The sequence below is a fragment of the Panthera tigris genome, chromosome B2, assembly GCF_018350195.1.
Source record: "Panthera tigris isolate Pti1 chromosome B2, P.tigris_Pti1_mat1.1, whole genome shotgun sequence".
In the NCBI taxonomy this organism is placed as follows: Eukaryota; Metazoa; Chordata; class Mammalia; order Carnivora; family Felidae; genus Panthera; species Panthera tigris.
Window position 1 is genome coordinate 43,337,898 of NC_056664.1, and position 23,008 is coordinate 43,360,905.

Below are 23,008 nucleotides of genomic sequence, written 5' to 3' on the forward strand. Positions count from 1 at the left end.
TTTGTAGGCCTCGCCACAGGGCTTGGCCCCACCTGGTGATGTGCAGGGCTGACCTTCCTGTTTTTACTCCCTGGCGTCCAGAGCTGGCTGTCATTCCTGGAGGGGGGACTTGGGGATGGGGTCTGATGGAGTCGGCTCCGTCCACAGGCCTGGCTTAGGCAGGCAAGGATGGAATGCATGTTGTTTGGGCTGCTGTCCAGGGCTTCATTCCCCCATGGTGTGGTCTGGGCATCGGAAGCTTGTAGAAGAAGCTGAGTTCCATGGGTTAGGTCCTTTACCCCCTGACATTTACCTGGCTCTTGGAGACAGGTGCTTAACAAGCAAGTACAGATTCCTCCAGGCTTCCTGAAAGGTCTTTAGGGCCCCTGCCTGTAGACACTGGGCCATGCTGAACTAGAGAACATTAGGCCTGGCCTGAGGTACCCTGCCTGGTTTCCTCTGGAGTCACTTTTTTCTCTATTCCTGGTTTTTCACCTGAGAAGACGGGAAATTATACCGACTTCTCTACACGAGGCCAGGATGACTTTGATGGAACCTACGTTGTATTCTCTGAGAACTGACCTCAAAGAAATAGGTGATGCAGACACATGTCAATACCTTAACATAGAGTGGAATCTTCTGTGGCCAGAAGCAGACAGTGGGCTCGCCAATGAGGGCACATACCCGCTTGATATCCCTGGGTACCCTGATGAGTTCCGACCGTGGCTGTCTCCTGCTTCTCTTCCCTTCCCTCGTTCACCCTGCACGGTGCCTCTTTCAGGCAGACCCTCTGGGCCTTGGTTTCCACCCCTGTCTCAGACATGCCTCCTCCCCTGCACCTGTGGCTCCCCTGCCTGAACTCAGCTCTGGTCCCTTGACCAGTCAGGAGGATAGAGGACCTTCTGACTCAGGCCACGAAGGCTGCCCTGTGGCTGCGCAAAGTGGCAGGCATGGCCTCTGTCCCAGTGCCTGACCTGGACTCACTTTTTCTACCAAGGCTCAGAACCAGCCTTACAGTCTGCTCATGGCACCTCACGGTCACCCATAGGCAATTCGCCCTGACCACATGTGCATCCGTGTGTATGGAAAACAACACAGGCACCTCAACCAAATGGAGACCTTCCCTTCACTCACAAAAGGGGGGAGGCAGACATGGGAAGGAGGACAGAATTTCCTGTCACATTAGAATAAGATGAGCCGGGGTTATTTCGGGCTGGGCTCCAGCAGGCACTTGGAGAAGGCCTCAGAACTGCAGATGAAGCCCCAGGTTGAGTTTATGGGGCAATTTCAACACTGCCAAATATTTGTAACATCAAGAAATCGTAAAACGTGCCGGTGGTCTGGGAGCTGGAGGGGGGACACTGCACATATTTGACACAACTTTGTGATTCGGTGAGAGGCCTGTTGGATCCCCTCACCTAGAAATCAGTTGGGATCTTCCAGAGAAATAAATTAAATGTAGATGGCCCCCCCATCCACTTCTGTTGGTATTTGCCCCCTTATCTGGAGACAGCAAGGGCTTTTTTTTTTTTTTTTTTTGCCCCTAAGCACAATTTGTATTTAATTATTACACTTCAGATTTTTCTGTACTGCACTGGAAGCCTGAACCAGCTTCCTCTTCACCCCCTGCTCTGGAATAGCATCGCTCCCTGTTAACAATTATCTTCGCCATTTGGGTAGTCTACAGCGTGCCCCGTGTAAGGCTGATTGGTTTGTTCAATTAAGCTTCGAAGGGGGCACCTGGGTAGCTCAGTCGGTTAGGCGGCCGACTTCGGCCCAGATCATGATCTCGCGGTCCGTGGGTTCGAGGCCCACGTCGGGCTCTGTGCTGACAGCTCAGAGCCCGGAGCCTGTTTCAGATTCTGTGTCTCCCTCTCTCTCTCTGACCCTCCCCCATTCATGCTCTGTCTCTCTCTGTCTCAAAAATAAATAAACGTTAAAAAAAAAAAATTTAAGCTTCGAAGGACAGCCCGTGCCTCCGTCTTCTCTCGGGTTTGCTTCTTCCTTCCTCTTCCACAGTCCCTGCTGAAGGTAGGGAGGACGGCCTGTGCTCTCCGACGGAGGCCGGACCCTCCGGCCTGGGCCAGCCTTGCCTGATGAATGAACTTCTCCTACTTCCACAGGGAGCGAATTGCCAATGTTTCTCATTGCTACAGACTCAGGAGGAAGAAAAAGGGGGTGCCAGCAGGAAGAAGGGGGAGCTGTGGCTGGCTGCTGACCCTGCTACCTGAGAGCTCCTACCAGCAGGCCTGTTTCCAGTAGGGTCTACGGAAAGCCACATTGCCCTAAATGAGGGACGGCCTACCGAAAATAGGCCCCCTGTACTTTTGTAGAATTTTCCTTCTCAAACTAACACAGGGGCCACAGCAGCAGCTTTTTGTCCCAGGTAATGACCGGATGGAATTATTATTATTATTATTATTATTTTCACATCCAGCCACCAGCTTCTGAGGTCCTCAAAAAGAACATTTGTAACCATGCATTCTTTATGTGGTCCACGATTAATAAACAGGAACCCACCTTTCTAGACGGACAGAGAAACAATTTTTTTTTTTACTGTTTGCTGCTCCTGTGTGTAGGGTTCATGAATGGGGGCTTTGAGAACTTGCCCTTTCGTGGCCAGATATCAAAGTGCTGCTCACACATACGGACCGACCGCACGGAGGTGCGGCCCTGGGCCACCGCCCGTGTGGCCGCCCACTGCGGTTCCCCGCTGGCCGCCTCGTCGGGCCGCAGGGCCAGGGTTGTGATGGCCCAGTTTTTCCTCCCTGGGATGAACGCCGACCCACCAGGAAGAAGGGGGAGACCACCAGCATCCATTCTCCACCAAGTCCTAAAATAACTATATTTATAATTGCTTGTATGTGCTCCCTTTTGTGGCCTTCCTCCCCTGGTCACATCCCTCTGTTTGGGAAGAAAAAGTTCATTAAAAAAAAAATTTTTTTTTAACGTTTATTCATTTTTGAGAGACAGAGACAGAGTGCAAATGGGGGAGGGGCAGAGAGAGTGGGAGACACAGAATCCGAAGCAGGCTCCAGGCTCTGAGCTGTGAGCACAGGGCCCGACACGGGGCTCGAACTCACAAACCATGAGATCATGACCTGAGCCAAAGTCGGACGCTTAACCAACTGAGCCACCCAGGTGTCCCAGAGAAAGTTCATTTTTAAAGGTTTCCTGGCCTGGTGTTCCTTCCTTTCTCTTTTCTTTTTCTCTTTTCTTCTCTTTTCCTTTTCTTCCCTCCCCCACCCGGCCTTCTCTTCTCCCCCCTCCTTTCTCTCCCTTTTCTAGAGTCCCCTTCCCTCGTGTCTTTGGATAGTGTGCCCTGACTCTCCCACGTTACAGGTGGGGGCTCTCCTGGAGTCTTTCCTGCACCACCTCGAGCTCTGAGCTCTGACGGTTTTGCTGGGGCTCCAGGGAAGGGAGGCAGGGAGCAGCCAGACAAGCAACAGTGGCCGTGGTCAGGTCCCTGCAGACAGCGCGAGTGTGTGAAGGGCTGAGGCTTCGGCTATGGATCCTAAAGTCTGAGACTGGGCCGCTGAAGGCTTTGAGTTGCAGTCACAGGATCAAGGAGCTGCAGCACAGCAGCAGGAAGCATGTAGAGCTCTGTCAACACGTTGGTGCTCCGAGGGCTCTTCCGTCTGGGGAACATCATCTGCTAATCTTGGGCTTCATTTGACTCATGCTGGGCAAAAATCCCGGGAAGCGGCTTTGGGGTATCTGTAACTAGAAAGCACAGACCTGGAGGTAGGCCTGGGGGAGCAGAGAGGGGACAGAAATGAACCCATCCTGTTCTGTCACTCCATATGGACCTGTCAGGAAGATGGAGGTATGGTCACCTTGGGTTAAATCTTGACGGGGTCAAGTCAGACTTACTCTGCCGCCATCTTTGAGAGGTTCCCTGGAAAGGCCCTGAAGAGGGGAGGAGGCACTTAAGCCATAGTTAGAGCAGAGTAAGTGGTTAAGGGAAGGGGGTTGAAGGCTGTCTTTTTTATGATACAGTTGTCCCAGGTAAGGCAGTTCATCATGTAAATCTTGAATTGGAATCTAATGAGGTGGGATTTGGGGGTCCCCTGTCCCCTCATGTATTGGCAGAGAGGGAGTCTGGATTTGATCTGCATGTGGAAGAGAGGCTGAGTAGCAGGAATGGTAAGCCACGGAAAAATGGAGGAGGGACTGGCCCTTCATTCTCTCAGTGCCCCCTCTCCCCACCATGAGTCTCAGAACCCCCGTGAGATGATCCAGGAGGGAGTCGTTATAGATGGACACACTGCTTTCAGCCCTGCCCCACCTGGTGCTTGTGCCCATGGAGAGGCCCAGGGTTGGCCTCTAGATGCTTGTTGTGATTCCTAGAAACCCTGATGGTGGTGCAGAAGATGTCATCTGCCTGATTCTCTCCTAATCCCTGCCCTTCTTTGTAGGGACAGTGTCAGGGAGAACTGAGAAAATGATGGAAGTAAAGTCTGTCAACAGTGATGCTGCTGTAAATGGCAAGACGTATAGAGATCCAAAGTGCACTCTGTTTTTCCAAGTTTCCATGCTGACGGCGCCCTCTGGAATCTGCCTGGCTTCTCCAAATGCTCTGGCCCTGTCCTTGGCTTGGCCCTGAGCTTGCCTCCTACCCATCTAGCCCTCCACTCTCTAATACTGAGGTCACTGACATTCCCAGGAAGCTAGAAGAGCCTTCTTCTCTTCCCCCTGATCTGAAAAAATAAGACTGGCCTATGGATGTATGTCTAGACCATAGGGCAGTTCAGAGGTTTCCAGAACAAGGGCACAAATCCCAGATCCTTGTCATCTGGACCATCAAAATAAACCCCTGGATGGCCAGGAGGTAAGAGTTGATTAGTGAGGGGTTCAAAGGAAGTTAGGCCAGGTTCCAGAAGGCGGGCAGCAGGAGAGCAAGAGGTGTAATTAAGAGTCATCACAGCCCAGTGCTAGGTCTGTACTTTTCTAGGATTTGCAATACTTCTGTTGCCCTGATGCTGGTATTGCTGGCGGTGAACAACTGAGGGGTGTGGCTTTTTCCGAGGGCCTTATTGTGGAAAGAACAACTTTGGCTATCCCCTCATTATCCAGGCTGAAAACATACCCCGGAGTAAAAACTTGAGCACGTCCGTCATTTGCCAAAGGGCTTCCTCCACCTGGGACAGCTCAAGGTTCTGGAAGACGAGGCCAGTTCTGTTCTTCCTGCTTGAAGGAAGGCAGAAGTGTTGGTCTTAAGTGTCAGGCTTTTCCTGATTCTGTGCTATAGGCACTGTATGTAATCCAAGAGGGGAGTTCATGTCATCTGTAGCATTGACCAAAGCCTATAGGTCCCTCAGAAGGGTCCTCCAAAGAGGGGGTTTTGAGGGCAAGTAAATTTGGAAACTGAATTCTACATCCTTCTCAGGGATGATTACCATGCCCCTGGTCAGGTCCCGAGGAGTCCTACAGTGTGGAAACCACCTAACTTTGTTCAGCTCAGCACGTGTCGGCCTTACTTGGAAATGTTCCATTACATGGAACTGTCTTTTCATGGAGTCCACTTAATAGACCATGGGAAATGCAAAATAAAACACAGTAAAATATAGCAAAATGTAGGTAAGTGAGACCCGGTAGTAAGTTTCTTCCCAGAGCACAAAGGATTGGGTTAGATTTTCGACCGCACACACAGACGCACAGAGGGCTTGGCATGCGATGTTTTTCGATTTGGCTTTCGTTTCTGCAGAGATGAATAGCACGCTGTTGGGGGTTGCTGTAAGACACGCGTCAGACATGGTCCCCCCTCGTGTCTTGTTGAGGAGGCAACAGCCCCCCTCCCCCAAGATAACTACCTGTCCCTGAGGGGAGAGGAGGTGCTGGGAGGGGAGATGCGAGGGTAGACTGGAGTGGAAATGGCGGCCAGCAGAAGAGGAAGGAGTGAATGTTGCTGGGGCTGGGGAGGAGCCGGTGAAGGAGAGGAGGAAGGGATGACCAAGGGGACCCCAGGGCAGGAGGAACGTGCCTGGTTCTTTCCGGTCCCAAGCCCAGGCCTGCTCTTACTCTCCCTCGTGTGGTTCTTCCAGTCTGAGGGGAGTCGGGAAGTTGGGCCCTGACAGAATTTTTGGGGGAGGGCAGTGTGGGGGTGGCAGCCACTGTCTGGTGCCCTTCTCAGAGCCAGTCAGGGAAAGGTCAGCCGCAGCCTTCTCTGGAGGCACATCTTTCCTTGCAGTGAGGCCGGAGGGGGGGGGGGGTGCCTCTCATTTGGGGAGCGGCTCTAACTTGTCCAGGTAACCACATGCTGAGGGTGAAGGGCAGACAAATGTGACTCTGGGTACTTTCGGTCACAGTGAACTCTCTTGTGCTCAAACCCTCTGTGGTCTCGGGCCTGGCAGAGGGGAGGAAGAGAGGGCCCGCTTCCATGCCCCCAATGTGGGGTGCATTTCTGTGCGCCCGGAGGAGGATGTGACACATGTGGGCGCACCCAGCCGCCAGGCAGCACCTGTTGAGGGGACACAGCTGCAGCCAGGGCAAGGGGCATTCTTGGCCGCTGCCTCACAACCACCCCAGCAGCTGCCTGGGTGTTGTCCCACATTCCGCGTGTGACCCTGGTGTGGGCAAGCCCTGAGTGGGGAAGAGCCTCCTGGGGCAACGAGGCAGTAACCCACACCCCTGGGGCAGCGCCAGTGGGTGGATTTAGTAAGTACCCTGTTTTGGCCGCCAGTCCCAGAAGCAGAAGCGAATTTCGCAGCCAAGGGCTCAGAGGCAAATTTGTTTTAAGTTATTAAAACGTATGACATAAGAAAAACTGGAAGTAGGGAGCTCAGGCAATGAGAGGCAGAGAAGAGAGACAAAGAGAAAACACCAAGGTGGAAAAGGGTCGGTCCATCTCCAACCAACTGGCTCCTACTCTGATACCCCCCATCAGGAGGAAAGAGCTTTTGGCTGTCTTAAGAAGGGGAGACAAAAACACCAAGAAAAACAGAAGTAGAAGAAGAGGTTTTTTTTGTTTTTTTTTTTTTTAAGGTAAAGGAAAGTAGGCCAAGAAATTACTTAAAGGCTTTCTGATGACCTCATAACTTGTTCCAAGTAATGTAAGACACAGAGGGGGGCAGCGACAGGAAACAGAACGACTCAGCAGAATTCTACACTGCAGTAATATGTGGATTTTCTCATATAACTGCCTTAATCCAAGGGCCTTAAAACATTTCACAAATTTGCAATAATTAAACCTCACTGCGTACCTGGGGCAGGACAGAATGCTATTTTGCTCATTATATGTACAGGTGAGCCACACAGCACGGAGAGTTTGAAAGAAAATGTCTCCAGAGCCTGCCAATAAGAGAGGCTTGCCCGGGGCTCCAAGAAATGCCGGGCTCCCACCAGACCCATCCCGTTCCGGGCAGGCCTGACCCAGGGGCCCGCACCTCAACAAGCAAAGAGCCGTTGGCAAATGGTCGGCTATCTTTTCTGTTAGTTTAAAAATACTTATATATTTATGTCATCATCAAAACAATTTTAAAAGAATATATCTAGTAAAATACATAAGGGGTAATAAAACTTTTTAAAACCAAACTTTAAAAAAAAAAATCTTAATTTTCTGAGATTTGATTCCTTTTTGCCCAGTGGCCTCGTTTTCATTCTCTTGTTTTGCCTTCACAAATCAGTGAATAGGCAGCAATTCTGAAAGAGGTTTTCTTTTCCAGAAGGAGCAGGAAACTGGAGTGTTGCCTTTTTAGATTAAATGCGGTGAGATGATGGGAGGGGAGGTGGGTTGGGGGAGGGGAAGAAGGGGATCCGGAGAAGAGGCAAATTACCTTTTTTCATCTTGGTTGGTGGAAAGCGCCCCGGAAAATATTTATCTTAGCTTACCTCGGAACGGCAGAAGGTGTAAAACCTTTGTGGGCTTTCGCCTGCAGTTGGCATTTTCCTTCCCAACTTAGGCTTCCTGCAAGTGAGGACGATGCGTCCTCAGGGACAGATCCTCAGGGATCTGTGGGAGAAGGAGGAGAAGGAGACAGAGTAGCTGTGACTTTAGGACAAGAGGTGCCCACCCAACTTAGGTGGTGTCTACCCTTCATTTTCTGCATCGGAAAGAGAGGAATAAAGATACTCACCCCGAAACTCATGAGGATGTTAGGTGTTCTAGGCACCCTCATGACGGTAATACCAACAATTCCTTGCTGTTTGCATAGGGTCTGACAATTTGCAAGATGCTTCCACATATGTTCCCCAAAACCTCGTGTGAGGCCGGGTTCCGCAGACAGTGACCAGTCTCATTTGAACACTCCCTTTGTTTTAATTCCGGGATCTTCTGAAGGATGTCATTGATCCGAGCGCTTGCCCCCAGACTCTTGGGGCAATTATAAACCATCTGGAACAGACACTGGTCATAGCTGGTCTCCACGAACAAGTGATCCCCAATCCTGGTAGTCAGACAATTCACACATGAGAATGTAATGAATCTGTTTTGTCCGACTATTTCAGATTGGTCATCAACATCAATGAAAGGGACCCGATAATTCTACCTACCCAGTCCAACTGTCCTTGAGCCTTTCAGGGAGTGTTCTAGGTTCTCAGATCTTGTCTGGGCATTGCAAATCTGAACAATTCTCCTCCATTCTCCAATCCCCTTCTCATGTCCCCGCTCCCAGTCTCTCAATGCCCCAAATTACCACCATCAACATGAATCATACAAGAGAGCTTAATGTTGAAAGGAAGTAAGTGAACCGTCGTAAGTGAAGAGCTCAATAGAGATCTTTCTGTACCTCTGGAGAATGTTAACAGCCTGACGAAAATATGGTGTGAATATAATTCTCTCCTCTTCTCTCATTTGGAGACATGGGGATGGACGGGGGCCTTATGGATTTTCATCCTCCATTACTCAGCAGGGAGATGCTTCTCACGGTGTTTCAGAAGGGAGGGGGAGCCCCTGCTAGTCCACACCATGTGTCACAGTGCGTCACGTTGACTCATGGCCAGATCTTGAGAAAAATTCACAGAAGTCAGGAAATTCCCGGAGAATGCTCTCATTTCACCCTCTGCTGACCCTGCAGTGAGAACATAGGTAGTAGGGTCAGGCTGGAGGACATTTTTTTTAAAAAAGGAAAAATCAAAGCACTTCTGTTGCTTCTGCATGCCTTGTGGCGGAACAAAGTCCTAACTGGCCGGCAGAAAAATGCAGGATGGGCCTGGCGCCCCCCATGCCCTAGGGCGATGAGCTCTGGTCTATTCCTTCATTCTAGGCTTTTATTTTTGCAAAACTTCCCACCCCCCACGCTTGGCTTTGTTTCCCCTCAGGGACCAGCATCTTTCCCTCTGGGCAAAGCAAGATGCCCATGACCTCCCCTTCCAATGGATAGAGCCAAATTTAGAGTTGGGGTTGCTCATTTGAGCTTTGTATATAATTGAGCCTGGCACAAAGGGTTGTCATTAGGAGGAATGGTATGAAATGAAAAAAAAAAAAAAAAAAGGGACCAGCTTGGGACCCAAATTAGACAAGATCTGAGGAGAGACACAGTGGTAAGGCCAGGAGGTTTCATCTCAGAGGAGTCCTTAAGGGAAAGGACTGAGGACGGAAAACGCCTGGATGGGGCAGCTAGAGAAACTAATGTGGCCATCTCTTAGGATCACTTTCCTCTAGGTGCGGAAGATGCTGCGGGATTGTAGTAATAGGAGGCGACAGACACCGGAAGCATCGGTTGGTAAGAGCCAGGGTCCGCTCCCAGGGCTGCAGAGGATGCTGGGAGAAACAGGGTAATCCGCTTAATAGATGTTTGCCAAGCATGTCCAGAGCTGGGCATCGTCACTTTGGTCCGTATGACAATAGAGCGTCCTGGGGGATCCTGAGCCCTTTGTTCTGCCATTGGCTTAGGGAACACTCTCTTCTAGAACCTGGCTGCTCAGTGCCTGGGGTGGACGGGGGGCGGGGTGGGGGGGGCTCACCCCTCCCTCCTCTCCAGCTGGGAGCCCACTGCTTCCCTACTCAGTGCGGGTCAAGGGGGCATCCTGGAGCCAGCCAAGCAGGCTTCCTCTCTGAGGTGCTGTCCCCGCTGAGCTGGTGGGTGGACATGCGTGTGTCCACCAGCCACCCCCCCAGAGGTCCTGGGGCCTTGTCGTGTGAAGAGGGCAGTGGGCACAGCGCCGCTCTGGTCCAGCTGTCCTGGCCACTTCCAGCTCGGCCTGTTGACTCGCATGGGAGAGGCTGGCAGCGCGGGGCTCCAGTTGTCCCCCAGCCCCCCGCCAGACTGTCCCTGCTCCCCGCATTCCTGGTGGCGTCCCAGCTCTGTGTGACCCCGGGGTCTAATATTCTTGGGTTCGTTCAGACTACCCAGCTGGCTCCGCTCCGGGCTTCCTGGCCTTGTTAAAACCAAAATGCCGTCTTTTACAACCGGCTTCTTCCATCAAGTTCATCAAGCAACCCGTTTTGTTTGTCTGTTTGTTTGTTTTTTACAATCGAGATGGCCCCTTTGGTGAGCTCTTCCTGAGGGGGTGGGGGGAGGTGGGCAGGGGGCCTGGGCTTCAGCAGGGTCTGGTCTGTGCCATATTATTTCTTTAATGACACTTAAGAAAGAGAAAAAAAAAAAAAAAAAGAAGCTCGAAGGTGAGTGGCCCTCCAGGAGGAAAGATTACATGGGTCGATTTGGGAACTGTTCAACCCTGGAGGCATTGCTAAGGAACATAACCTATTTTGAATTTTTCTTCACGAGCCAAAGTTGGTTATAGCGTGGGAATAACTTTTTCCTTTTGTCTCCCCCTTTCTCCATACTACAAAAATATCCACGGCAAGGGACATACAGGTTGCATAAAAGTCCCTTCCAAAAGACACATAAAGCTATTATATATAGTACCATGTGTCTCCCTCCAAATGGGTGTGTTTGTAGAGACACATAGAGATATCCTTCACACCCTGTATGTCAAAATATAGCCAATTTAAAAGTTGGCAGAACAATCTTGCCTGAGCGAGTAGAAAAGCTTGGCTTGGGGCTTAACAAACAATCCCATAAAACCCACACTTGCTTTTATTGAATGGTGATGCATGAAAGACCCAGGGTGGCCAACATGAACGGGGACAGGAGCCAACATTCACAGTATTGTCCCACAAAGGATGGCAGGAAAGCTTCTTTTTGCCGAAATTCAATCCATTCCTAGAAAAAAAAAATCGCTTCTAATACTGGTTGCCTTGACTTCACCCTTGTGCTCCTGGTCTGCTGTAATATCATTTTAGCTTTAATGTCCAAGATAGAAAATCTTTTGCATTTGGTCTCCTCGCCTCCAGCCTTACCCCCTCCGGTTCAACCTCCATGGGGCTGGCTGCCAGAGTAATCTTCTAAAAATGCAAATCAAATCTATCACTCTCCTACTTAAAACCCTTCAGTGGCTCCCCATTGCCTGCTAAAGTTCAAATTCCTTAGCTTCGCAGACAAGCTCCTTGGCCATCTGTCCCTGCTACTTTTTAAGCCACGTCACTCAAGTCTCCCATCCCTGTGCTCCCTACGCTCTGGCTACTTCAAACTGTCAGGCCGTAATTGCCGAGCCTCATGCGTCCGCACCTATTGATTCCCTCCACCTAGAGCGTCCCGGGACATGAGTGGGACAGTGGTACAGGGCGAGGGGGACGGAAGGCTGATGTGGGGAGGAACGCAGGTAGCAGTGGCAACAAGGGTATTTGGAAAAGGCCGCTCGGGAAGGTGACTGAGCAAAGGTGGAAGGGGAGGAGGGAGCGAGACATGCAGATACCTAAGGAAGGAGTGTTCTAGACAGAGCAAGCAAGTGCAAAGGCCCTGAGGTCAGAACACGTCCAGTACCTTCAAGGAACAGTTGGAGCAGAGTGAATGAGGAAGGGGTGGGGCAGCTAGTAGCCTGGCTGACGACCATGTGGATCTTGAAGTGAGACAACTCTCACCTCTTTTCCTGCGGCCGGTGGCGCTAGTGAGAATGTGTGGCCCTGCAAAGCCAGAGGCTAGGCTGTGAAATGCTTGAAGGGTTGAAATCACTTTGCCTACGGAAGCGGAACAGGTCTAAAAGTAGATACAAAAGTGTCAGGCTCTGGTCTTTATTTTCTTCCAACTTATACCCACACAGCCTCAACAAAGGTGTTTTGGAATTGATGACACTAGCGATTAAAAAAGGAAACATCTCCGATGCTGCAGTAATGTTTACATCCAGGACTGAATAAGTGATCCTTGCCCTCAGGGGCCTCTTTGGGGTGTTTAATACAATGTTTTGTGTATGGGCTTTTGCGACTGGCTTATTTCACTCAGCGTACGTAACGTCTTCAAGGTTCATCCGTTTAGCATATGTCAAAATTTCCTTCCTTTTTAAGGCTGAATAATATTCACATATAATATAATATATGCTATATATATAATCTATATAATATATAATATATATTATATATATAATTATTATATTATTATATTATATATAATATATAATATTTATATATAATATAATATAATATAATATAATATATATTATAATATTATTATATTATTATATATATTATATTATATATTATATATATATATATATATATTGGGTATCATGAACCAAGCTGCTGCGAACAATGGCATACAGATACCTGATTTCACTTCTTTTTCTCTTCTTTAAAGGTCCTTTTGGCTGCCTGACTTAGTCACTCTGGTGGCCCTTCTTCCTTCCCACCCACTTTGCTTTACTAACTTGACTGATGATGAACAGTCCTCTTTAGCTCAACCCTCAGCCACTAGGAAATTTGAGGCCGAATAATTCACACGGAAGTAAAATGACTTTCCTCACGTCATTCCTCGGGAAATCACTAATGCTGCTGGAAATAGAGACCAAAGATTTCCCCAGGGCTGGGTCCTTCTGATCTCCCGAGGGCGGCCTCTCAGAGGCTGGGGACTATAGTGGATGGGCAGTGTTCTTCCTGGGACAGTCCTGGTCAGGGCTACCCAGCATCTCCTTGGAGGGCCTCTTCTGTCGGCTGTAGCAGAGCCTGGATGAAGACAAGACTACGGTTTCAGGGCCCCCTGGGCCAGTCCTTTCTGCTCAGCAGCCGTAGACTGCACCCGTTATACCACCCAGGCTGCTGGCCTAAACAGCACTCGAACTTGAACCAAAAAAGACGCGAATGGCAAAAGAGATTTACATTTTAAAAGTTCACTTTCAAAATAGAGGATAGGAGAGAGAATGCAATCAACGGAATCAAGAGGAGTGAGCACTGCTGTGGGAGTCACCCAGGTACAGGCGAGGATGTGGGTCTTGTCAGCTGTGGGCATTGTCCAACCTATCCAAATTCTGTGGGCCTCAGTTTCCCGGCTCGCAAATGGGCAGAGTGTCGTTGTTGGGATTAAATGAGAAATCATATGAATAACCCTATTTGTGGCCTAGCATTATGACCACCCGGGATGCTTTTAAAACACGGGCTGCCTGGGCGCCATCCCGAGATAGCCCCATTTAATTGGTTGGGGGCATCAGTAGTGTAACCACAACTCCCCAGGTGACTTTAATATGCAGTCAAGGTGGCAGGTGACTGGCCTAGAGGTTCCACGGCTCTCAGAAGAGAGACCTTAGCACGTGGCTTGGCCATCGAAAGCACTCTGGACACGCTGGCTCGTCTCGTGAGCATGGTCAGTGTCAAGTCAGGAAGCCTGTCATCCGCACCACAGCCAGCCCTCCTCGCAGCCCCCAGAGAAGCCGGCCCTCCTCTAGCCTGCCTGGCTGCCTCGCTCCAGCCCTCCCGCTGAGCCCCGTTCCTGGGAGATGCCTGCTGAGAACTTGGGATCAGACTGAGTCAGAAGTATTTGCAGACTTGACTCACCAGGTCTTAAAACCAGAAGACTGCCCTGTGGGTCTCATGACGTTCCTGGAAAATAAAAGAAGTGAATATTATTGGGTTGAGTTCATCAGACACTCACCCTCCCTTTTGTGTTTTGAGCGTTCCGAAAGGAGCAAGCAGCGACCCGGCCAAGTCGGAACCATCAAAAGAGAGGGCCTGGCTGCTGTGCTGAGAGCTGTTGTTTCTTCTGCAGACAGGTTTCATCCTCTTCCCACAGGCTTCTGCTTCTCTGGTTCCCCAGGGCTACCTGGTTTCTCCTCTCTCTAGGCTCCTGGGGAAAGGTTCCCGAGGGCTGCCTCTGGTGAGGTGTGGTCAGAGTTGAGCTATGCTGGAGGGCTGGGTGTGGGCTGGGAAGGGCCATCTGGACTCCAGAGAACAAGACAGGGAAAGTTCCCCTTCTGGAGTAAGAATTTCTGGAAACATACCGGAGCAGTAGCCAGGTTGGGCACGCATTTCTCTGAAGACTCCTTTACCCCCGGGGGTAGTAAGCTCTAACACTTCCATGCTCCACCTGTCTCTAGAATCTACTTCTCTGCATCTCCAGAGCTACCGCTTTAACAAAAGCCACTGTCATTTTATAATTTCTCATCGCAGCTACAACCTCCTAATTGGTCTTTCTGCTCCTACTATGTCTACTGCCTGCCCAACACAGTTGGGTGAGCTTTTCAAAATTACATCACACACACACACACACACCCTTATACTTAAAACTTTCCCAAAGCTTTCCATTGCTCTTAGGATAATGGCAAAACTCCTTAGCAAGTCCAACAAGACCATGTGTATCAGGATTTAGTGCGGTTGTGAGTGATAGAAAACACAGTTTAAGGGGGTTTGGATGGCTAAGATTTTATTTTCTCGTACAAAAAGTCTGTAGTTGAACTAGCTAGGATTGGCACACCAATTCCTCAACGTTTTCGAGGACTCAGCGCTCTGCTCTATCATCCATAGCAGATGGTTTCCACCTCGTGGTCCAAGAGGGCCGCTTGAGCACCAGCCATTGCAACCAAATCCCAGGCAGAGGAAGGAAGAATTGCACACAGCACTTCTATTGGCATCGTTCTGCCCAGAATTTAGTTACTAGCTGCAGCTAGTTGGAAGAGAGGCTAGAAAATGTAATGCTTATTTTAAGTGGTCATAAACCAGCCAAAAAAGAGGAAGAAGAGGAAAATGGATGTTGGGCCATACTGGCAGTATATACCATACACTACATCTCCTGACCCCTCCTCTCTTCTTGAGTATCATCTCATTTCATGCTTCCTTCACCTCGCCGTCTTCTTTTTCTGTTACACTGGCTTTCTCTAGGAGTCCCACATGTTTGCAACATTCCCTCCTCCCACAGGCCCTTGCTTAGACTTCAACATTCTTCCCCCCCTCTTCTTATTTAACTACTCGTTCTCCAGACCTCAGCTCAAGCTGTATTTCCTCAGGGAATCTTCCTGGATTAGGTCAACCCTCCTATTTAGATGCCTGTAGCATGTCGATTGTACCATTGTTGCAATTACACAATTATGTGTGCAATCGTTTGGTTTTTTTTTTTTTTTTTTTTTTTTCTGCCCCCACAGTGAGGTCAGGGTTTAGGTCTGGCTTTGCACAACATAGAGCACTCTGCAGGGCATACCGTACGTGCTCAGTCAATATTTGTTGAATGAATTAATGAAAGAATGTAGCTAGTATCTCACATACAAGATAAAGGAGGCTAGGACCCTGCAAAAGATTTCGTAGGCAGGTGGCGGCGGGTGGCCAGGAGGGCTGGGGAGAGTCCTAAATGATTCCAAACGAGTAGGCTTTTGAGTGCGGCAGAGAAAAGACTGACCTGGAACTCAGGAGACCTGTGTTCTTGTCCTGGCTCAGGCACCAAAGGCTGCACGTTGGTTGCCCGGAGGCAGTGACAGACGGTCAGATGCTGGATATAGTTGCAAGGCAGACCCTGCAGTCATTGCTGGCAGATTGGATGTGGGGGGGCGGGGGCGGTGAGGGAAAGAGAGGGGTCAAGGGTTAGTCTTGGGGGTTTGGCTGAGCAAATGGAAGGTCATTTTATCAAGAAGGGGAAGCCAGTGAGAGGAGCAGGGTGTAGGGAGAGGAGGATCCCAAGGGTTTCTTTGCAAATGAATCGCGGGTTCCCACAGGCGGCTGTGCAGTTCACCTCTGCTGCAGGCATCTCCAGAGCAAGCCCAGCCCCAGGCTGGTGGGTGTGAGTGGTGGTGGCTGGGAATGCCAGATGGATGGAAAAAAAAAAAAACATCGGCCTTTCGAGGTGGCTAGTTGCCAGCCAAGAAATGATTCAGTCTGACTCAGCAATAAGATTGAAAAGAAAGTGGTCAGAAGACCTTGCCCCTGCAGGCTTGGCGGGAAGCAGTCACTTTCTGTTAAAGGTCGGTGAGCGGTGAGAGGGAAGACATATCCGTGCATTGGCCACTGCAGCCGTCTTCGAAAATTCAGGAAAGGATAATCCCATACCTACAGCTTCATGTCCTTCCTCCCAATCTTTATTTTACACATTTTTCTATAAGCAGTTGAACTCATCCACAAAGCACGATTTGGCAATTTCCTTTCTCACTAAACAGCAGAGCACATGTTTCCTAAATTGCTTTCCGGAGAGCATGTACCGATCCACTCTACTCCAAACAGGGTGTTAGAGTGCCTCTCTCCTGGCAATTTTTGAAAAGTCTACAAGTGAAAAATAGCAATTTCTTATTCTTAATTCCTAATCGTTTTCATTTATCATTCACTATTATTTCAATTTGCAATTATTGTGTGCCTAGAGAGAATGGACATTTCTCAAGTGCTTATTAGTTATATATCTTTCCAATATATATTTTCATGTATATATTTTTCAATATATATTTTTTCAATATATATTTCAATTCATAATTCATTCTTTGTAATGTTTTTTTAAAGTTTATTTATTTTGAGACAGAGCGCAAGAGAGGGCAGCAGAGAGAGAGAGAGAGAGAATCCCAAGCAGGCTCTGCACTGTCAACGTGAAGCCCGATGCGGGGCTTGAACTCACGAACCACGAGATCGTGACTTGAGTCGAAATAGAGTTGGGAGCTTAACTGACTGACCCACCCAGGCACCCCATAATTCATTATTTTAATTTGCAATTCTTTCATTTCTAGAGCAAATGAAACCTTTGCAAATGCTTATATATACATATATATACATATATATATATGTATATATATGTATATATATATATGTATATATATAAACTCACCCTTCCCGCCTCAGGAAGTAGCATCTCCCCAAAATGGTTGTAAGTATGAGGAAGACAGGGGTAGCAATGGGTTGAGGAAGGCCATGGTGGAAAGGGTGGACTCAACGGCTGGGTGACTCCAGTTCCCACGCCAGCCTCAAGTACACCTTTGTAAGGCTGAGGCTCCAAGCTCTCTAAGCAAACCAGTGCTAACCAGTGCCTGAGGCAACCCGAGAGCCAACAGGCCTGTCTGCGCTCCTTCAGGGTAGGGACTATGTCTGGGTCAGCTGTGTCTCCAGGGCCTCTATGGCACCTGGCGCGTCGCCAACCCTGGGCGCAGACTTGTTCCATGACCAGCTACTGGGAAGACCGAATAGTTGCTCGGAGAGAGGAGACTGTGTCCCTCTGTGTTCTCTGTTCTGTTCTCTGCCGTGTCACTAGCCAGCAAGTCCCTCCCTCGCACAGGCCTCCACCTCCACACCTTTGGAAGTTAATCCGAACAATAGCAAACATTCCTTCTAACTCTGAAATTCCACGAAAACACCCAGGCTGTTTTGCTTCTCTTTGTTTAGTTTCCTCATCTAGGAAACAAGATGAAAATGTTGACCTCCCACGGGTTGCCACATAAAATATGGGGCACTCAGTTACCCCTGAATATCAGATAGCAAGGAATAAGTTTTGTAGTGTAAGTTTGTCTCAAATAGTGCATGACTGTATAAATAATTGAAGCACTGAATGATTAAACAACATCCAGCTGGATCAGTTTATTGTGTTTGTGGCTCTGTTTCTGGACTGCTGATGATTATATGGCATTCATTCAATGAGTATTTATTGAGCATCTATTAGATTGTTTAGGCCCTGGTGACACAGCAGAGAATGAAATAAAGCAGTGTCTCTGTTTTTATAGGAATGACATGCTGATAGATAAAAAAAAAATACATAAAATATCAGGTGGTCACAATGTTCAGAAGACTAATAAAGCAGGATACGGGTCAGAGACCATGTGAGGGGGTGAAGGGGGGAGTTGAGCAATCTGATTAACTTGACCCTCTGCACCTGGGAGCCCCCAACCTCCACCAAGAGCTGTGTTTGTAACAACAGGACCCTGACGTTAGTTTATGGCAGTCAATGAAGCTGCATAAAAATGATGTCATTGATTCAAAGGCGCATGTCCAAATAAGGGATAAAATTATCAGTTGCAGGGATGGAAGAGAACTATAAATCATTCAGTGCAGATTTTAGCTGAGCTGGGGCTGCAACCAAGTTTCCTGACAGCCCGGAGAAAGTTCAGGAAGGTAATGTGCTTGTTAAAAAGATGCTTCTGTTTTCAATTCTATTTGCCAGTCAGGGCGGATTGAGTCCTGACAACTTGATGTGTTTTTGAAGTCTTAGCTGGAACAACAGTGAAAGAGTTTCTTCTTTAAGAAGTCTTTATGCCTCGTGAAGCCAGTGCTCTTAGGTTCAAGGCTGGGCGGGGGACTGTCAAACTAACTGCGGGAGAGGCCACCTCTCCTATCTCCTGCCAGCCGAGAGACGTCAGTCATTAGTCTCATTACTGTAACTATCTTCAGGATCACATCAGGCTTCCAGGTTGCTTTTATCCCTGGTTACTCTGGTTGCTATGGCCACGAATCCTATGTTTTATTGCTAAGCTGTGTATTTGGTCTATACCTTTGCTATGCAAGGCGTGGTTCCCAGGCCGGCGGCATCCACATCTTCCGGAAGCTGGCTAAAAATGCAGCCTCAGGCCCCACCCCTGACCTGCTGAATCACAGCCTCTCCTAAAGTTTAGGAAACACTGCGCTAGAACATTCTGTGTGCTTGCTCCCATTTCATTCCACACATTAGACGGCTCTTTGATTTGCTGCAAAAGCCTCCTGTCTGCTACGTGGAGCTCATTAACATCTTCCTCTAGTAAAACGAGATCAGTTTGTAGAGTTTTTCTTATCGTTTTCAACTCACGGGAGTTCTGTGCTTAGACGTGTCTGGGGTTCTTGTTTGAAAGCAGGCTGATCAGTCTGGGAAGCGTCCCAGAGGGGTCACTGCGCCCAACCTTCTTGTACAGATGGGGACATGAAACCAAGTCTCTAAGGGGGGGATGGGACTAGCCCAAAGTTCCATGGCACTTTCTGGCAGAGTGACAGTCGGCACTCAGGTCATCTGGCTCCTGGCCCCAAACTCTTTCAACTGCCCCCTGAGAGCTTGTCTTTGCTGGGGCAGTGAAGGGGGTCATCCGTTTAACACACTTCTGCTTCTGAGGATAGCGGGCAAGGGCCCTCCTTTCAGTGTCCTCCGCAAGATTGCCTCCACCCAGGCTGCGACTCTGCACGGTCCCCCAGGCCTCCACTGTCTTCACAGTAGGTCCACCAACTACGCCTCAGGGGAGACCTGACCCACCTGGATGCCTGGTTGGACTCCATGATCTCCCTGCCTCTGAATTTCTATGCTCAGCCCCACCCCCTTCCCACTTTGTTCTTGGTACATGAACAACCCACTCTTCCTTACTAGACTGCAAGTCTGGGGTGGGAAGTAAATGTCCACCTTCTCAGTTCCTTTAGCGCCCAATGTGCAGCCGGGCATACGGCTGACACGCCACACCTGCCCGAGTGACCCTTTCTCCTGTCTTCCCTTGACAGATTCGGAGCCCAGTACGTTGGACTCTCCGTCTTCCACTACTCTGTTCCTCTCCTCCGAGGAGCCGGGCCCCTCCACCGCCGCGGTGCCTTCTCCCTCCTCCTCCTGCGAGCCCCAGGCCTTTTCCCCCAGCGCCTCGGTGCTGCCCCCGCTGCTGCCGCCGCCCCCCGCGGCCGCCGCGCCCCCGGGGCGCGCGGGCCTCTACTCCGTGGTCGTCTCCTCCCCGGAGGTAGCCCCGCGCCTCGGCGACTGGCTGCCCGGAGGCCCCGCGGCCACCCCTCCCGGCGTCCGCAGGGATGAGCGGGAGCGACCGGGGCCCGAGAGGGGCCGTGCCCCGCGCCCGGGCGCAGCAGGCAGGGAGGAGGGCGCCGAGGCCCCAGCAGCCTCCCCGCCACCCTGCGCCCCGCACGCCGCGCCCGCCAGCTTGGAAGCCAGCGTCGGGGACATCCTGGCAGAGCTGCGGACCATGAACGGCCACCTGGACGTCATCGCGAGGGCCCTCACCAAGCTGGCCTCGTCCCTGGCGCCTCCGCCGCAGCCCCTGCAGGAGGCCCGGGACGCCAACTAGTTAACCTAGCTGCCGCCGGCCTGTGCACCTTAGCCGCGCTCGGCAAAGGGACCCCCAGGGCACCGGGCCTCCCCGCCTGCCTGTGGTCACCGGGGAGCCCAGCAGACGCAGCAGAGGAGGGGATTACTCTGCCGGGCGTCTCCGTCTGAAATGATGGTGCTTCTCAGGCTCTGGGCGGCCAGGCCCTTTCTCAGCAAAAGCACGGCTGCCCCACCCCTCCCTGGGCTCTCCTGCCCTTCCAAGGCACTTCTCCTCCTTTTGGAAAAGGCCTTGAGCTCTGGCAGGATTGGTGGCCCTGGATGGCGGTGGGACCTCGGGAAGGATGCTCTGAGAACCATCCTTTCGCGTCCCACATGTGTATGGAGGGAAAGCAAGCCGGCTCCAGCTTTCCTTGCCGGGTTGTTGACGGTGTATCTGATCTCTGGGGCCGTTTATGTATTTCTTTCGAAAGAGTTATTTTTGGCTGATTAACTTTATTTTTTCTCATTATAACCACATTTTAAGAAGTTTGGGAAATAGAGAAGTGAAAAAAAATCTGATGTATTTGGAGAAGGGGGGATATTTAAGTCTTTCTTATGAATAAGAAAGTATTTGAGTCAGAAATAAAAATTTTATATGTACTCTCTGGATGTTGGCCTCACTCTGCTTCATTTGTTCCTTTGCACGGGCCCCTGTTCTTGGATGTTTGTCCCCGGCCCTCTTTACTCCTTTGGATCTTATTTCAACTTTTCTCATGCCTGTGAAGAATAAGTTTCTAGAAGTCCTCATGATTCTTTTCTAAAACTCCCTGATTTCCCTGCATTTGGTAAATCCATCCCTTTCCTCTGGCTTGGGGAAGAAACTGAGTCACAGAGTGACTGGACACTACGGAGGAAGCCAGCATCCCTGGCGTCTACCCGCTAGGTGCCAATGCCACCACCCACCCCAGCTATGATAACCAAAAACGTCTCCATCGCTGGTTGGGACCTAGATGGAACTTCAGAAGTCTGGAATAATCTATGCCCTCCAAGATCTCACTTCCCATAAGGAGGCAGGGTTCTTCTCACTTTCCCATTCGAATTAGAATTCTAGTGGAATTAGAATTCATTTGTCAGAAGCAGATCTATTGCTCTTTTCCTGGAAATGAACCAAGGGTCAGAAACCACATTGCAGAGTACAAGCCCATTCCGGAGCATTTGCAAGGCACACGGCTGATGGGCTGAGGCCAGCAGCTTCCTGGGCTCTGTAGCTCTTGGCACACCCAATGCATCGCAGACTTCGGTGGGCAGGACCCACCCGGAGAGCTTGTTAAGATGCTGATCCTACCTTAGTGGCTCCGGGGTGGGGGCCTGAGACTACATTTCCAATCAGCTCCGGGGGATGTTGATGCTGACACATTGTGAGTAGTATGTGAGTGGCAAGGGCCTTTCTGCTTTGGGATCCCTGCTGGTTCAGGTTGCTTGTCTTTGCACCCTGCAGTGGCCTAGATGCCCCAACCTCTCACCAAAACTTTCACTGAAACTCTGGGGGACTTTCTGTTTTAAAATCCAAGGCATATTAGGTCTAGCCACCCACTTCCAAAGAAGCTTCACTGGTGTTCAAACCAATTCGACATTTATTTCTTGGGGGTCTACAATGCTGGTGCCTGCGGGGGTGGTGGGGTGGGGGAGACACAAAGATGAATAGAATAAGGGCCCTGCCCTGCAGGGGCTGCCCGCCTAGTGTCCCACACAGAGAGGGATCGTCAATTCCAGTGTGTAAACAGCTTGAGGGGGGGGGTGGGGCGAAGCAGCTGAGAGTGGTAAGAACAGTAGTCACAGAGCCCAGGCTTCTCACTTTGACTTTGGGAGAGTTATTTAACCCCTCTTGCCTCGGTCTCTTAATCTGTATCAGACGGAGATGATACCATCTGCTCCGTCATGGCCTATCAGGAGCCGACTTGGATCTTATGGGGGCTTTGCGCACCAGAAAGTGCTGTCCTGACCGGTGGGGATCATTACCTCCTCTCTCCTGGGTCCTGTGTCAGGAGACGCTCAGGAGAGGGTAAGTCACACTCATCTGAACTACTCCTGTATCTCTGACTAAGCCCTCCCCCTTCTTTTTTTTCAGGAAAAGAATCCATGGCCCAAAGTGACTGTGCTTTGTTCTGCTGTTTCGCTGAAGAAACAGCTAAGCTGACATTCAACCACAGCAGCCAGGAACCTCATTAGTACTGGGTTCTTACTCATACGCTCATTCAAACGCATAGGTTCTAATTTTAAGGGACTTGTGTTGCATTAGATTAGAAACAACAAAAGACTAAGTCTTCCCAGAACAAGGAGGGGCTGGCATATAAATCCTAGATTCAGATACAAGGATTGAATCCTTTGGTCAGAATCCCGGTATGCGTATGTGAGATTGGGGTTGAGGAGATCAGAAGTGGCTTATGGAACACACGTTCCATCTAGCGAGAGCAGAGGAACGTCTGGGAGCCTGTCCTGGGTGAGCAGAGCCTCAGAAACCCAGCCTCGTCCAGGGTTTTTGGAGAGGGGGCTGAAGGGGGGATAGGAGGGATGGGACTTTGCAGAAGGTAGAGCCAAGGCTCCGGAATTGAGTTCAAACCAAAAATCGGTTTGAAGGGACTGCGCAGAAAAAGGAAAAAAAAAAAAAAATCCTAGGTTGAAGTTTCCCTCCGAATGACACTGATCTGTCCTGATACCTGTTCGGCCCAAGGCTTTAGGTATCTTGAGGGTTGGCACAACATGAGGCAAGTGCACGATGGTTCAGGGTGACAAGCTGAAGGTCAGCAGAAGGCCGATGGCAGAGAAGCACGGGCTGAAGTCAAGGTCGCACCTCCCAGTAGTTACAGTAGCTCATCTTCCTGAGGTAGTGA